Source organism: Schistocerca gregaria, chromosome 2 (genome assembly GCF_023897955.1).
Source record: "Schistocerca gregaria isolate iqSchGreg1 chromosome 2, iqSchGreg1.2, whole genome shotgun sequence".
Classification (NCBI taxonomy): Eukaryota; Metazoa; Arthropoda; class Insecta; order Orthoptera; family Acrididae; genus Schistocerca; species Schistocerca gregaria.
In genome coordinates, this window is record NC_064921.1 from 457377539 (window position 1) to 457396086 (window position 18548).

Sequence of the window (18548 nt, forward strand, 5' to 3'; positions counted from 1 at the left end):
CACTGCATGGTACTGACTCCTTGAGGAAACGAAAACATTGCGGGTCCTAGTCCATAAATGCTCAAGCACCGTTCGTAACTCATGCAAATTAGAAGCAGATAGGTACAAGGCGGTCACATCTCGCTGCTCATCCCAGATATGCTGCACAGGATTGGGGTGAGATGACCAGACTTCTTGGGGCGAGGGTGCTCAGGGTGGGCAGTATTGCTACATAAACACATGTCCGACAAGTGATACTATTGTACAATGTCGTCCTGAAAGTACATGTTTCTGCATTCTATCGGCGAATAAACGGATGTTTTATTGGACCTTAGGTTCATGCGTAGAAGCTCAATTTCATCGGAGATCTACATCCCCCACATAAGAATAGCTTCATTTGTCTTTACAGCGGTGGGAAATCGCCTCTGCGTACCCATGCCCTGCTCTTTTATGTCTGCCATCACTACCAACACGTCTGTCCTTGAGACTTTTTTTTACATGCCTTCTACATCTACATCTACATCCATACTCCGCAAGCCACCTGACGATGTGTGGCGGAGGGTACCCTGAGTACCTCTATCGGTTATCCCTTCTATTCCAGTCTCGTATTGTTCGTGGAAAGAAGGATTGTGTGTATGCTTCTGTGTGGGCTCTAATCTCTCTGATTTTATCCTCATGGTCTCTTCGCGAGATATACGTAGGAGGGAGCGATATACTGCTGGACTCTTCGGTGAAGGTATGTTCTCGAAACTTTAACAAAAGCCCGTAGCGAGCTACTGAGCGTCTCTCCTGCAGAGTCTTCCACTGGAGTTTATCTATCATCTCCGTAACGCTTTCGCGATTACTAAATGATCCTGTAACGAAGCGCGCTGCTCTCCGTTGGGTCTTCTCTATCTCTTCTATCAACCCTATCTGGTACGGATCCCACACTGCTGAGCAGTATTCGAGCAGGGGCGAACAAGCGTACTGTAACCTACTTCCTTTGTTTTCGGATTGCATTGCCTTAGGATTCTTCCAATGAATCTCAGTCTGGCATCTACTTTACCGACGATCAACTTCATATCATCATTCCATTTTAAATCACTCCTTATGCGTACTCCCAGATAATTTATGGAATTAATTGCTTCCAGTTGCTGACCTGCTATTTTGTAGCTAAATGATAAGGGATGTATCTTTCTATGTATTCGCAACACATTACACTTGTCTACATTGAGATTCAGTTGCCATTCCCTGCAGCATGCGTCAATTCGCTGCAGATTCTCCTGCATTTCAGTACAATTTTCCATTGTTACAACCTCTCGATACACCACTGCATCATCTGCAAAAAGCCTCAGTGAACTTCCGATGTCATCCACCAGGTCATTTATGTATATTGTGGACAGCAACGGTCCCATGACACTCCCCGGCGGCACACCTGAAATCACTCTTACTTCCGAAGACGTCTCTCCATTGAGAATAACATGCTGCGTTCTGTTATCTAGGAACCCCGCAATCCAATCACACAATTGGTCTGATAGTCCATAAGCTCTTACTTTGTTCATCAAACGACTGTCGGGAACTGTATCGAACACCTTTATATGTATCATAGAATACACAGAAAGTCAAGAAACACGGCATCTACCTGTGAACCCGTGTCTATGGCCCTCTGAATCTCGTGGACGAATAGCGCGAGCTGGGTTTCACACGACCGTCTTTTTCGAAACTCATGCTGATTCCTACAGAGTAGATTTCTAATCTCCAGGAAAGTCATTATACCCGAACATAATACGTGTTCCAAAATTCTACAACTGATTGACGATTACCTTTAGTGACCATTGACTGTGCTCCTACTTCCGTCTCGATACCTGTGCCCTGTGTCACCCGCATGCTCTAGGGGCGGTGTCTTCTGAAGCCCAAAACGAAGAAATCGTTCCGGATAGTACAAGTTCGGTGGTTTTTGGCGTTCAACATGGAACTGGCAAATGATCTGCTGCGCTGTTTTAAGAAACCAGGCCTGTCACGTCGAGACAGTGCTAGAAAGTCATGTCGTGTGGACGTTAAAGAAACTGTTGTCATCGTATTTGTACACATCTTGGTTGTGTAATAATACGCTATGAGGTTAATCTGTTAGAACGACGATCAGCCGGTCATTGCAGCAAACATGGTGTCTTTAACCTCTGAACATGTGAGCAGTTCAGCCTTCTCTCTCCCTCTCTCTCTCTCTCTCTCTCTCTCTCTCTCTCTCTCTCTCTCTGCCATTTGCTACCACCGCGTTGTTAAAGCTCTGTCTTTCCAGCCAAACCCAGCGAACTGGAAGTAGAGCCTCAGAGAAGCAAAGGCGGGCTTGGTACGTGTCTCACCTCGCTGGCTCTAAAACCATTTCAACGTCCCTCACACAAGAATAACTTAATTTGTCTGTACAGTGGTTGGATACTACAGGATACTAGCGCTGGTTCTTCTCGGTTTCTTTCTCCCGATAACCAGTGTAAAAAGAAAACTTTTTTCAGTGTTGTAATTGCACTGTCACACAAAATGCTTAAGCGTCCAGAAGGGAAGAAGGAAACGAAATGAAACTTCATGGGTTGAGAGTGTATGTGATATAATTTTGTAGATTACAAACTAAGTCAAATTTTTATTCTATAAACAAATTTACAAAGAACTTAGCCGTATTACCCCACTTATCAGTCTGACGTAACGTCCCCTCTGGCCTGGATGCATACACTGAGTCGGTTGGGAACAACGTCATGAAGCCGTCGAATTCTCCCCTGAGGCAAGGCGCACCATAGTTCTTCTAACTGGTCCTTGATCCCCTTGGTTACTGCCACTGGGACCATTTGACGAATAAGTTGGTCGCACACTCGTCCAGTCGGGGACAGATCTTGCCGGACACAGGAGTACCTCAACATCACGCAAACAGTTCATACATACAAGTGCCATGTACGGTCGAGCATTGTCCTGTTGAAAAAAGTTACCACGATAGCGTCGCCTGAGAGGAAATACGTTAGGACGCAGGAAGTCGGTGTCGTGCTGTTGTGCCGCCAGAGTTCCCTCAGGGACCACCGGTCGTGTCATACTCGATAGCTCTCCATATGACGGCGGAAGGAGTACCACTACTGTCCCTTTGCAAAACATTGGAAGCAAGGGACCCCACCCAAGGTTGCAACCGTACTGGGGTTGTTGATTTTGGGGGAAGAGACCGAACTGCGAGGTCATCGGTCTCATCAGATTAGGGAAGGATGGGGAAGGAAGTCGGCCGTGCCCTTTCAAAGGAACCATCCTGGCGTTTGCCTGAAGCGATTAAGGGAAATCACGGAAAACCTAAATCAGGATGGCCGGACGCGGGATTGAACCGTCGTCCTCCCGAATGCGAGTCCAGTGTGCTAACCACTGCGCCACCTCGCTCGGTGCAACCGTACTCACTGGCAGAGGTCACATCAGGTAGTGGAGAGCCACGATACACCGCTGAACACCATCGGACGTTATTTATCAGCAGTCCCAGTCACGGCACCACTTCAAATGCAGTCGTTTGTGTTCGAGTGTAAACAGCAGCCCAGGCATGTGGCGGTAAGGAGTCACTGTGTGTGTGTGTGGGACTTAACTGCTAAGGTCATCAGTCCGTAAGCCTACACACTACTTAACCTAAATTATCCTAAGGACAAACACACACACTCATGCCCGAAGGAGGACTCGAACCTCCTCCAGGACCAGCCTCACTGTGTGTCTGTGCTCAATACGGCGATCAGACATGATAAATCCAAATCTTGACGACGAGTATCCCTGCCCCTACATTCCCTTTTATTGCAATATCGAGCCACTGTCACATCCAAACGCTTTACAAATGTAGGTATTGCATGATTCGTCTTGCCCATAAATTTAAGACCCACATGAGGTCCCTTTCAAACTCTGCCAGTTGGCCCAGACGTGTGCACAACGTCTCGCGTCCTTCACAGTGATCCAGTCATCATTGTATGTTTCACGCTGTTCACGCCGTCATATATGCTGCCAGACTTGGTAATAACATACGTACTAAGATGGTACATATCCGAAAGAACAGATACCATCGGTGACCATGCAGCTGGTTAGAATGAAAGTACAATGAAATAAACACCCTTAGCTGCTTACAGGCGTTGACATACGTCAACGGGGCAGATGAAAATGTGTGCCCCAACCAGGACTCGAATCCGGGATCTCCTGCTTACATGGCAGACGCTCTATCCATCTGAGCCACTGAGGACACAGAGCATAGCGCAACTGCAGGGTTTTATCTCTTGCACGCCTCTCGCGAAACCCACATCCTCAACGTATTGTCCCGCACTATATTCGTAGTACCCCCGCCCGTTATACTCATTACTCGCGGTGCGTTGCCGATTCCCGTAAGAAAGGTGTTGATTTCATTGTAATTTCATTCTAACGAGCTGCACGGTCACCGATGGTATCTGTTCTTTCGGACATGTGCGAAAGAACAGATACCGTCTTAGTATATATACAGGGTGTTACAAAAAGGTACAGCCAAACTTTCAGGAAACATTCCTCACACACAAATAAATAAAATATGTTATGTGGACATGTGTCAGGAAACGCTTAATTTCCATGTTAGAGCTCATTTTAGTTTCGTCGGTATGTACTGTACTTCCTCGATTCACCGCCATGATTTCATACGGGATACTCTACCTGTGCTGCTAGAACATGTGCGTTTACAAGTACGACACAACATGTGGTTCATGCACGATGGAGCTCCTGCACATTTCAGTCGAAGTGTTCGTACGCTTCTCAACAACAGATTCGGTGACCGATGGATTGGTAGAGGCGGACCAATTCCATGGCCTCCACGCTCTCCTGACCTCAACCCTCTTGACTTTCATTTATGGAGGCATTTGAAAGCTCTTGTCTACGAAACCCCGGTACCAAATGTAGAGACTCTTCGTGCTCGTATTGCGGACGACTGTGATACAATACGCCATTCTCCAGAGCTGCATCAGCGCATCAGGGATTCCATGCGACTGAGGGTGGATGCATGTATCCTCGCTAACGGAGGACATTTTGACCATATCATGTAACAAAGTGTTTGAAGTCACGCTGGTACGTTCTGTTGCTGTGTGTTTCCATTCCATGATTAATGTGATTTGAAGAGAAGTAATAAAGTGAGCTCTAACATGGAAAGTAAGCGTTTCCGGACACATGATCACATAACATATTGTCTTTCTTTGTATGTGAGGAATGTTCCCTGAAAGTTTGGCCGTACCTTTTTGTAACACCGTATATATATAGTTAAGGCTCACCGGCCACTTGACCATCTTCTTCTTCTGTGCGAATGCACAAAAAGTGTCCGAACTCTTACGGGAATCGGCGGGAATCGTGCGGGACAATACGTTGAGAATGTGGGTTTCGCGAGAGGCGCGCCAGAGATAAAACCCTGCAGTCGCGCTATGCTCTGTGTCCTCGGTGGCTCAGATGGATGCCGGCACGGTAGCGCAGCATGTTCGGCCAGAGAGCTGTTTGGCCTCTGTAATAAAAAAACTGAGTCCAGGGATCAACAAACGAACTTGACTGGATGTCATGTGACACCCGCAACGGCCAAACACAACGATCAAACATGAAAGAAAAGAAAAAAAAAGGCAATGGATAGAGCGTCTGCCATGTAAGCAGGAGATCGTAGGTTCGAGTTCCGGTCGGGGCACACATTTTCATCTGTCCCCTTTGACGTATGTCAACGCTTGTAAGCAGCTAAGTGTGTTCATTTCATTGTAATTGGTAACAACAGTAAACACGAACAATTTTATTGTATTCTGGTGGGCATTCTACCTCCGACTCCACATTATTTACATACCCTCCAATTGTGTGTATGGGTGTGAAGTTACAACGACATCCGACCACGTCTCTCGAGTGTTTCACTATTTTGTCAGCCGTTGTATGTTTTCGCGATAGTGCGGAGCCTACATCTACATCTACATGATTACTCTGCAATTCACATTTAAGTGATTGGCAGAGGGTTCATCGAACCACAATCATACTATCTCCCTACCATTCCACTCCAGAACAGCGCGCGGGAAAAACGAACACCTAAACCTTTCTGATCGAACTCTGATTTCTCTTATTTAATTTTGATGATCATTCCTACCTATGTAGGTTGGGCTCAACAAAATATTTTCGCACTCGGAAGAGAAAGTTGGTGACTGAAATATCGTAAATAGATCTCGCCGCGACGAAAAACGTCTTTGCTTTAATGACTTACATCCCAACTCGCGTATCATATCTGCCACACTCTCTCCCCTATTGCGTGATAATACAAAACGAGCTGCCCTTTTTTTGCACCCTTTCGATGTCCTCCGTCAATCCCACCTGGTAAGGATCCCACACCTCTAACAGAGGACGAACGAGTGTAGTGTAAGCTGTCTCCTTAGTGGACTTGTTGCATCTTCTAAGTGTCCTGCCAATGAAACGCAACCTTTGGCTCGCCTTCCCCACAATATTATCTATGTGGTCTTTCCAACTGAAGTTGTTCGTAATTTTAAGAACCAGGTATTTAGTTGAATTGACAGCCTTGAGAACTGTACTTTTTATCGAGTAATCGGATTCCAACGGATTTCTTTTGGAACTCATGTGGATCACCTCTCACTTCTCGTTATTTACCGTCAACTGCCACCTGCCACACCATACAGCAATCTTTTCTAAATCGCTTTGCAACTGATACTGATCTTCGGATGACCTTACTAGACGGTAAATTACAGCATCATCTGCGAACAGCCTAAGAGAACTACTCAGATTGTCACCCAGGTCATTTATATAGATCAGGAACAGCAGAGGTCCCAGGACGCTTCCCTGGGGAACACCTGATATCACTCCAATTTGCTCGATGATTTGCCGTCTATTACTACGAACTGCGATCTTCCTGACAGGAAATGACGAATCCAGTCGCACAACTGAGACGATACTCCAATAGGCCTGCAGCTTGGTTAGAAGTCGCTTTAGAGAAACAGTGTCAAAAGCTTTCCGGAAATGTTGAAATACGGAATCAACTTGAGATCCCCTGTCGATAGCGGCCATTACTTCGTGATAATAAAGAGCTAGCTGCGTTGCACAAGAACGATGTTTTCTGAAACCATGTTGATTACGTATCAATAGATCGTTCCCTTCGAGGTGATTCATAATGTTTGAATACAATATATGCTCCAGAACCCTACTGCAAACCGACGTCAGTGATATAGGTCTGTAGTTCGATGGATTACTCCTACTACCCTTCTTAAACACTGGTGCGACCTGCGCAATTTTCCAATCTGTAGGTACAGATCTATCGGTGAGCGAGCGGTTGTATATGATTGCTAAGTAGGGAGCTATTGTATCAGCGTAATCTGAAAGGAACCTAATCGGTATACAATCTGGACCTGGAGACTTGCCCGTATCAAGCGATTTGAGTTGCTTCGCAACCCCTAAGGTATCTACTTCTAAGAAACTCATGTTAGCAGCTGTTCGTGTTTCAAATTCTGAATAAGCATACACAGCCTTTCCTGCTTCAGATCACGTTCAAATTTCGTCGAATGGTTTTGAATAGTCACTAGTGGTTCCATCCTGCACACCAGAGGAAAAATTGCGGTCGTCTTGCACTCCAAACGCGGAACATCTGATATCACTTTAGTTTTACTCGATGATTTGCCATGTATTACTACGATCTGCGTCCTTCACAATGATCCAGTGATCATTGTATGTTTCACGCTGCCAGACGTGGTAACAACAGTAAACACGAACAATTTTATTGGCCATTCTACCTCCGACTCCAATTAATTTACATATCCACCAATTGTGTGTATGGGTGTGAAGTTACAAAGACATCCGACCGTGTCTCTTGAGTGTTTCACTATTTTGTCAGCCGCTGTATGTTTTCGCGATAGTGTAGTGTATGTTGATGGCGTGGTGGTGTGCCGGCAGGACTCGGCCCGCTGCGCTGGGAGCCCCGGATGGTGAGGGCGCCTGAGATCGACATGGCGCAGCATGGCGGCTCCAGCTCCACCGGCGCAGACCGCTCGCAGCGCGCTTCCCCGTCGGGCTGCGTGCACCACCAGCTGCCGCAGAGGGCGGGCACCAAGCAGGGCGCCACCAGCACCACCACGACGACCAGCACCAGCAGCTACGGCGCGCTGCACGTGGGCGGCGTCACGCTCAACCTGGGCCACCACCACGTGCACCACTGGACGTACCCCACGAGCGGGGTGCCCGCCGCGCTGCCCGGCGCCGCCACCTTCCACTTCGGGCCCGGCTTCGAGCCGCACCCGTTCGAGGAGGCCGGCGGGCCGCTGTCGTCGTCGTCGTCCTCTGCCTCCTCGACCTCCTCCTCCTCCAGCGGCTCTTCCTGCGCGCCGGACGCGCAGCAGCACGTCGTGCACTTCCACGTCAACCCGGGCGTCACCGTCAGCTTCCAAATGGGCGACAACATCCAAGTCATCAAAGGTAACGACCCGCTCATCTGTTTACATTGGCGCCTTGTGGTGTGCGTACTGTAAGACCTTCGGTACACACACCATCAGATTATTTGACTTGTAGGCGAGTGTCAGCAATGTCTCGTGGCCTTATCGTGGCGTGCTTATCTTCTGCCGTTAGGTCATTCGACAGAAATGCCACTTGCACGCTTAGAGCAGCAGATTGACGGTGACCAACTTTAAACAGAAATTGATTAATTTTCACACACATTTATTAAAATAATAACAAGCATAGACATTACGTAACTTGATTCTGGATGCTTTTTACAATTGACAATCTGAAGTTCCTTTGGTCTTGGTACATTAATCTTATTCTCACATATCTCTGATACTTGACAAAGTGTCTATTCATTTTCAGGGTGTTTCCAAAATGACCGGTGTATTTGAAACGGCAATAAAAACTAAACGAGCAGCGATAGAAATACACCGTTTGTTTGCAATATGCTTGGGACAACAGTACATTTTCAGGCGGACAAACTTTCGAAATTACAGTAGTTACAATTTTCAACAACAGTTGGCGCTGCAAGTGATGTGAAAGATATAGAAGACAACGCAGTCTGTGGGTGCGCCATTCTGTACGTCGTCTTTCTGCTGTAAGCGTGTGCTGTTCACAACGTGCAAGTGTGCTGTGGACAACATGGTTTATTCCTTAGAACAGAGGATTTTTCTGGTGTTGGAATTCCACCGCCTAGAACACAGTGTTGTTGCACCAAGACGAAGTTTTCAACGGAGGTTTAATGTAAGCAAAGGACCGAAAAGCGATACAATAAAGGATCTGTTTGAAAAATTTCAACGGACTGGGAACGTGACGGATGAACGTGCTAGAAAGGTAGGGCGACCATGTACGGCAACCACAGAGGGCAACGCGCAGCTACTGCAGCAGCTGATCCAACAGCGGCCTCGGGTTTCCGTTCACCGTGTTGCAGCTGCGGTCGAAATGACGCCAACGTCCACGTATCGTCTCATGCGCCAGAGTTTACACCTCTATCCATACAAAATTCAAACGCGGCAACCCCTCAGCGCCGCTACCATTGCTGCACGAGAGACATTCGCTAACGATATAGTGCACAGGATTGATGATGGCGATATGCATGTGGGCAGCATTTGGTTTACTGACGAAGCTTATTTTTACCTGGACGGCTTCGTCAATAAACAGAACTGGTGCATATGGGGAACCGAAAAGCCCCATGTTGCAGTCCCATCGTCCCTGCATCCTCAAAAAGTACTGGTCTGGGCCGCCATTTCTTCCGAAGGAATCATTGGCCCATTTTTCAGATCCGAAACAATTACTGCATCACGCTACCTGGACATTCTTCGTGAATTTGCGGCGCTACAAACTGCCTTAGACGACACTGCGAACACCTCGTGGTTTGTGCAAGATGGTGCCCGGTCACATCGCACGGCCGACGTCTTTAATTTCCTGAATGAATATTTCGATGATCGTGTGATTGCTTTGGGCTATCCGAAACATACAGGAGGCGGCGTGGTTTGGCCTCCCTATTCGCCAGACATGAACCCCTGTGACTTCTTTCTGTGGGTACACTTGAAAGACCAGGTGTATCGCCAGAATCCAGAAACAATTGAACAGCTGAAGCAGTATATCTCATCTGCATGTGAAGCCATTCCGCCAGACACGTTGTCAAAGGTTTCGGGTAATTTCATTCAGAGGCTACGCCATATTATTGCTACGCATGGTGGATATGTGGAAAATATCGTACTATAGAGTTTCCCAGACCGCAGCGCCATCTGTTGTTGACAATTGTAACTACTGTAATTTCGAAAGTTTGCCTGCCTGAAAATGTACTGTTGTCCCAAGCATATTGCAACAAACAGTGTATTTCTATCGCTGCTCGTTTAGTTTGTATTGCCGTTTCAAATATACCAGTCATTTTTGGAACACCCTGCATCTTCATGGCTATGTACAGGTATATGGTAATCTTATTAGGTGCAGACTGAAACTTGACTACAGACTAATGCAGACTAATGCAGACTGACTAATCGGTGGTCTGTACACTCGTTATAATACTTCGCATTCAGGTATCACTGCGCGAGTGTGATCCACGAGGAGAAATGGTTCTACGCCAGCAGCAGTCTCATTGGCTGCATTACATAGTAATACGCGGATCGGCGGTAGCTGAATTTGGTCCGTCTCTAAGGCAGCGCCATCTCGTAGTGTGGAGACAGACTAGCGCTGCGCCTGCGCTGTGGTGCTTAGCGGGGCACGCACTAGTGGGAAAGTGGTGTACGCGCTGACTACGCAGAAATATGTACACGACACACCTCTAAATTCGTGTCATGTTTGTATAATTATTTGAGAATGGGGTACGTTCTGGAATCTGCACTTACCAGATTAGCAATTAGCCTTGTCTCCTCAAATGGAATCAAGTTTCTGTTGTACAGGGTGTCCGGAAAGTCTTTCCCTGTTTACATAAATTGATAACTCAAGCTAGAAGTAAGATACAAATATGAAACTAGCGTCTAATTGTTTACAAAGTATCGAAGTTTTTTCCACACATCAGTAAACTTCCACATGAGAACTCTTGGTAGCACATAGAAAATCTAGGCCTTATTCAGTTTCCGTCCACACATTAGCCAACATCACTGGAGGGATCAATTCAATGACTGTGGTTATCCGTTGCTGCAGGGTTTCAAGATCTGGTACACGTCTTCGGTAGACCTCCTCTTTGACATAACCCCATAAAAAGAAATCTAATGGGGTTATGTCAGAAGAGCGTGAAGGCCAAACCATTGGCCCTTCATGACTAATCCATCGCCCAGGGAAGGTCCTATCGAGATAGGCACGGACGTCCAAACCCCAATGAGGTGGTGCACCGTCTTGCTGAAACAAGACATCGGGGTGATACTGAAGCAGCTGAGGAACAGCGTACAGTTGCGACATGGCCAGATACACTGCAGATGTGATAGTAGCCTCAGCGAAGAAGAATGGCACGATAATTTGATCGTGCAATAGCGCGCACCAAACATTCACCTTTGGACTGCCTCTGGTGCACTCCGTGACCTCGCCAGTGGGTTGTGAACCCCAAATGCACACATTATGGCGATTCACTACTCCACTGACAAAAAAGGTCGCTTCGTCAGAAAAGGCAATTCGTCTGAGATAACCATCATCGTCCTCAATACGTAATAGCATTTCGACCGCAAAGTCATATCGACGTGTACTGTCATTGGGCAACAAGGCCTGGACGATTTGCACTTTGTATGCACGAAACAATAAACGTTTGTGTAAAATGTCATGGAGAGAGCTTTTTGGCATCTGTAATTCAAGTGAGGCCCTGCGCACCGATTTCTTCGGACTTCGCAGAAAAGACTGCCTTACAGGTTCCACCCTGTCAGCTGAGGTTCTTGGTCGACCAGACCTCGGAAGGTCAGCAGCCGATCCTGTGTTCTTGAACTTCTCATACCAGGGTTTAATGCTCTTGACATCAGGTGGATTCCTTCCAAATGTTGTCTGGAAGTGTCTCTGCACTGCGGTTGGTGATCGTATCTCATGGTAGCACAGTACATACTGTGCCTTCTCCCGATTGGTTAATATGGCTTCTTGGGCACTGCGCCTCATCCACCACTTACGTACTGCGAACCTAAAACAGAAAAAAATATTTGATAGTTGTAAACAATTCGACACAAATTTCATATTTGTATCTTACTTCTAGCCTGAGTTATCAATTTATGTAATCAGGGAAAGTATTTTCGGACACCCTGTATACCATTGGCTTCCTCCCACCTGTTATTATGTAAGATATTCTTTCCGGGCCGCATCTTTCCGGCCGCATGGTGTCTGTTGGGCACGTCAGAGCCTGAATCCAGTATAATTCAGAAGAAAGCTTTGTCCAACCTGAAGATAACAAGCTAGTGCCATGTTATCTTTCCATCTGGTTAATAGAATAAAAAGTCCGCTACAATTGCCAGTACTTTCTTATTTATTGGACGATTGGTTTCGAAGCCTAAAGCTTCCTCTTCAGGTGCTACCAACTGCGAACTAGAGGAGGAGCTACTGGCGTACAAGATCTATGGGGTTTATAAACCATAATGGAAGGTAAAGCCGTGAAAAGTTGAATACTCACGCACTTATAGTAATATAAATGTGTGGCGGTCGGGCCAGTCAGTCATACACCTGTGTTAGGAACAAAAACACGAATACAGGGGGGGAGGGGGGGGGGGGGGAGTTCGGCCTACGATGCTGGCTACGTTACGAACAACAACTTCGACTCTGGTCTATTCAGTAGCAGAATACGATTGTCACATCTGGCTTAATAGCCCCCACGACAAGGAAACAGACACCGTACTAAATCAAACAATGAGAATGATTTCCGGCATGATTAACAGTACTCCTACCTTCTGACTACTAGTCATAAGTCATATACCTTGAGCACAACTGCAAAGACAACCACTTCTTAGATAATGTAGAAAAATTCAAAACAGTCAACCATTTCCTTTTCGTTCGTTCTCTGATTACATAAGTATTAAACGATTCCTCTATAGAAAATGTCGCTAAAGGGAGCTACCTGTGCATGCTTAGAAAATAAAACTTTGATATCGTGCCATACTGGAAGAAAACCTGGGATGATGAACTGCGGATCTTAACAGATTCCGATGTTTCTATGAAAAACCAACTGGCTTTGACCTCCCAAGAAAGTTCTAGGTAATTCTAAATCGTATTCCATGAAGTATCGGGATAGCAGCCGGATTACGTCCACTTTTTGCCACGATACGAGTATTTTGTCTGACAACCATTCAGCCGTCTTCAGGTGTTTTGTGCTGGAGATTGCTAACTTTAACACAAAAATTGAGGCGGGGAAGCACGCGCAAAGGCAGCTCTGTCGTAATTCGGGCCCTCTTCGAATATTGCTCCATCTAAAGCGCGCAGCCGCATGCGTAATGGTGATACTGTCTGTTCGAATACGCACTCGCGGAATTAAAATTCGGATGTCAAAATTAATCATTTGCGCATGCATCTCTGCACCAATTCTTGGTATAAAGGTAGCGATGTGAACTTACAGTCTCCAGTGCAAAAGACTCACCTGAAGATGAGCGAATGGTTCTCAGCCGAAATATCATGCCAAGAAGTCGATGTGCTCCGGCTGCAATCCAGAAACATCTTGGAATACTCTACGTCGCGAAAATTTCAAGACTCAGTTCTAAATCGAATTAGAAGCAACCATGGAAGATTTCCGGACCCACTGTATAGATGTAAACTAAATACACTGAACCAGGTAGAGAGACACGGCTTTGAATGGGAGGGGAGCGAAAGATTGATATGCTGAAAGTCAAAAGGAACGTCAACATTTTGTTAACACTCAGCAGCCCAACACACAAAAACAACGATAACTGAACAGTCACACCGTACTCTACCAAGGTAGTTGATTATTACAATTTAAATTAATATTTCATATGTGTGCTTTAAGAAAATTATTCGATTTTACTCGTAACGTCAATGATATGTGAAGTGTCGAATGGCATATATAATATTTTACTTCTTTGACCAACAAAATTTAAATTAGGTTTAAGACGTTTAAAATGTTCAACAGATACAGGTGTGAAACCATCCGGTATCAATTAAAGCCATTGTCTATTAAATGCCCGTTACCACCTTGTTTGCTCAAAGTTTTCAACCTTTTAAAATTGCAAAAGAATTTTACGTTTTTAAAATCAAATAATTGGATTGAGGTTACCTTATCAATAAGGTTGACGTTACGGATATGAAAGTAGCTAGGATGATTGCAGGTACTAGTAGATGGGAACAATGGCAGGAGGGTGTCCACAATGAGGAAATCAAAGAAAAACTGGGAATGAACTCTATAGATGTAGCAGTCAGGGCGAACAGGCTTAGATGGTGGGTTCATGTTACACGCATGGGAGAAGCAAGCTTACCCAAGAGACTCATGGGTTCAGCAGTAGAGGGTAAGAGGAGTCGAGGCAGACCAAGGAGAAGGTATCTGGATTCGGTTAAGAATGATTTTGAAGTAATAGGCTTTACATCAGAAGAGGCACCAATGTTAGCATTGAATAGGGGATCATGGAGGAATTTTATAAGGGGGACTATGCTCCAGACTGAACGCTGAAAGGCATAATCAGTCTTAAATGATGATGATGATGATGATGAAAATGAAATAAAATTTTTAAACTTGAAAATCATAATTTGACGGAAATTAGTTAAATAAGATAGCTTTCAGTAAAAATAGTTGCCGTTTGAACCAGTTTAAACTTACTCACAGCGCACTACCTCTGTCTTCTACTTGAACAAACATATAATTACTTACATTTACCTGTGCCTTTGACCGATTAGTTTCTCAAACTTACTCATGACACGTCTGTCTGGTCTCAACATAAACAAGGTGCCTCTATTATTAGACCGGAAGTTACGAGTCAGCCCGCCGCACCTCATACTGTGATGGGATTGGAAGTTGTGCAAATGATCCCACTAGTTCCTTAAAACACATTTTTCCGAGAATGATTTGATCAATGGGTTTCTCAACATCCCGTCACGCTTCTAACAGAAGTAACGCAGCTCTTCCGCGCTTTTCAGCACGGCTAGTTCCTGTAGTTGGACTATAACCCAGGTGGTCGCAGTGCCTCAAAACTTCCAAAACTCGGTATACCGTATTTATATCCAACGTAGGCGACATTCACGTGCGGTCATCTTCGTGTGCGATGAAGACCCTGGATCCGTGCGCCCTGCTTGACACCCGCACGGAGTCCAAACACGGCCTCGTCCCGCCCGCTTCGCCTGCAGGCCCACTCCACACACTTCTCTCGCGCGCACAGCGGAACTCGACGTCGCTGGCCAGAGACCACTCTCCAAAACAGACTGATCTTTTTCGTCATTCGAGCCATACGCCAGCGATTATATTCTGCACGCCACAGTGAATATCTTTGGAAGCGCCTCAGATATGATCAAAAAAAAAAATCGAACATCTAATATGGTTCACATACCTCCTAAGTTCGACAGCGGAGCAGAAAGGCAGCCAGTCCAGCGTATAGTGCAGTGTGTCCATTAAGAACCTACGCGTGGCACTCCGAATACTTCCTGAATACGACTGATATTTCAACTAACCATTCTTTATCAATGTTATTGTTAGTTTATGTTCATTGTGTGATTTGTGATAATGCCATGCGATAAATAAATAAATAAATTGCAGCAGGAACTGGCAGATGGAATTGCATGAAATCTGTTCCTGACGCTGACTGGCTGAAAGGGCCAAATATTAAAAGAAATTTGGAGGAACTGTTTGCAGCTCCTAAAATTAAAGAGGAAACAACTGATGGCCATCGTGGGATGTGGGAGAGAAGTCGTCTGTTCCCTAGGGTGTAGGTGCTGTTTAGAAGTGTTTCTGATGTCGGGAATAATTGTCTACTCTGCTGCATATCACAACAGAGAAATCCGAAGTACTCTCTGCTTCAGTAGAAGTCGATGAATTGAACACGTCTACCGAAATACGTGTAGAGAGGAACCGAACGTTTTCGATCGTGGGTTTATATTCAAAAAATGTAGAAAGGTATTATCTGTTCCCGAAAGAACAGTTACCGTTGATGACCATGCAGCTTTCGTTAGAATGAAGTGATAATTAAATGGACACCCTAGCTGCAAACAGGGCCCCGAACGGAACACATTTTCAACATGTCCCCAATGAAGTATATCAACGCTTGCTTGCAGCTAGGGTGTCCATTTAATTATCACTTCATTCTAACGAAAGCTGCATGGTCATCAACGGTAACTGTTCTTTCGGGAACAGATACTACCTTTCTATATAGTTAAACTATGGCTTCCCTGCCATTGACCTTCGAGCGCAGACGCTATGCCCAAACTCTTACGGTAGATTAATCTACCACGAGTAGTATGATGGGCAAACATCTATTAGGCGCACTACGAATGTAGTGTTGTGGACATGTTGGGAATGTGGGTCTCACGGGGAGCGTGCAAGGGATAAGTCGCTGCAGCCGCACTATCCCCTGTCCCCTCGGTGGCTCGGATGGATAGAGCGTCTGCCATGTAAACAGGAGATCCCGGGTTCGAGTCCCGGTCGGGGCACACATTTTCAACATGTCCCCAATGAAGTATATCAACGCCTGTTTGCAGCTAGGGTGTCCATTTAATTATTATTTCATCAAACAAAATGTGTAAACAGTCTTCTCTACAAGTCTAAGCTAAACTTAGTAACTGGAATTTTCCAGCATTGTGTACTTTGAAAATTTTTCCTTCAGAAACACACATAAAAATGTAAATAACATTTAACATCCTGAGAGAACGTTTCACACAGATTTATTTCGGTTTGAGATCAAAGATTTAGTTAAACGGAAAATACAGCAATGTAAAAATCCCACCTCAGTTGTAGATGACTAATTGTATAAAATACCATTTGGGCTACGTAAAACGTGTAGCAGCATGGACATCCAAATGTGCTCTTAAGGGATAGTCTTTGTAGACGTGATTTTGTGTGTCTGATGACAACAATCCCAATCTTCGTCGTTTTTAATTCCATATTAATTCTTTTTTACAATACAATCTTTGTTTACTTAGTTATTCATTCCTTTGTAGTCTGTTACCTATAATTTAAACGCAGGCTGTATTGACCCTTACACGAATTATGCGCTATATACTATTACCTCCTACACAATACTACATTCCATCACCAAAACTATTTATACTATTACTATTAATAATAATAACAATTTTAAAAAACTATTTCTCGTCTTTCACATTCCACAATGCACAAAAAAAAAGCTCTACCTCACCCCGCCGCCCATCCCCTTCGTTCCATACCCTGCAGTTTCTTTGGGTGCTGTCGAGAGCGTGTTGTGGCTGCATCTGCCTCTTCCATTGTTCGTTGGCTCTATGGCCGCAGGGGATGATACCCCAGTTCCGAGGGAGCATCGTTGATGACGGTCAGAAGCGCAGCCACACGCAGACCCACGTTCCCCTGTTGTAGTTCCTTGGGTGGCGAGACACAGCCCACGTTGTCACGATGCCGTGCATGTGGTGCTGATTTTCCTTCTGTCGCAGCTGTTGAATTCAGCTGCCTTCCCTGCGTAGCTTTCGATCTTCTGTCGCAACCTCTCGTACTGCAGAAGATGCGTATTGTCTGAAAAGATACCGCGCTGCGCACGTCATTCTTCAAATACTGAGATCTGCTGTTCTGTCTCGCCACAGAGCAAACGCACTGAAGATTGTGTAACCTAAATGTGTGTGGATAAACAGTGAACAGCAAGAAATTCTGCTTTGCTCTTGGCAAAATCCTCATAATATATTTATTCCGAATTTTCTGAGTACGACAGTGAGTGAAAAAAGGGTCTAACATTTGCTAACACCAGACTGAAAACGCTCGTCGACTGACATTCGAAGATTCTATTTAAAGCATAATCTGGCGTCATTGTGTGGCTGTGCATGAAACATGAACCCATAGTTACAGAAATGGAACCGAAACACGCACTGGATTCAACAGAAATTATAACTAACTCCGTCCGAACAGGCTTCGTGAAGTCTAACGGTACTGACCGACCGCCGTGTCATCCTCTTCCGATAGGCGTCACTGGATGTGGATACGGAGGGGCATGCGGGCAGCACGCGCTCGCCGTTGTCGGTTCTCGTGACCGGAGCCGATACTTCTCAGTCAAGTAGCGCCTCAATAGGCCTCACCAGCGCTGAGTGCACCCAGCTTGCCAACAGCGCTCGACAGCCCTCGGAAGGTGACCCACCCACGTGCTAGACAAGCCCGACAGCGCTTACCTTCGGTAGTCCGACGGCAGCCGGCGGTACTACTGGGGCAAAGCCGACGGCCAGTAGAAACTAAGTGCGAAGGAAATTTTTGTTCGTGCAGGAAAATGTTGTTATCATTTTTTTGACATATCCACCTTCTTATTGACAGTAAAGTGCCATATTGTTTTTCGAATGTCCAATCGAATTGTGGAAGAATACAGAGGAAAAAAAATCAAATCAGAGCGAAACGGATTAGTGGAGGCGAGTGACAGTCTCTCGCTCATTACGGCAGGGCTTTTGCAGCAGCTTAAAGCAGATCCGCTGCATTTCACAGCCGGTGTTTCGCCCCGCTCTCGTCTTTTGTGAACAGCGCGACGGAATTCTGGGCCCAGCTGCTGCTAAGGCCG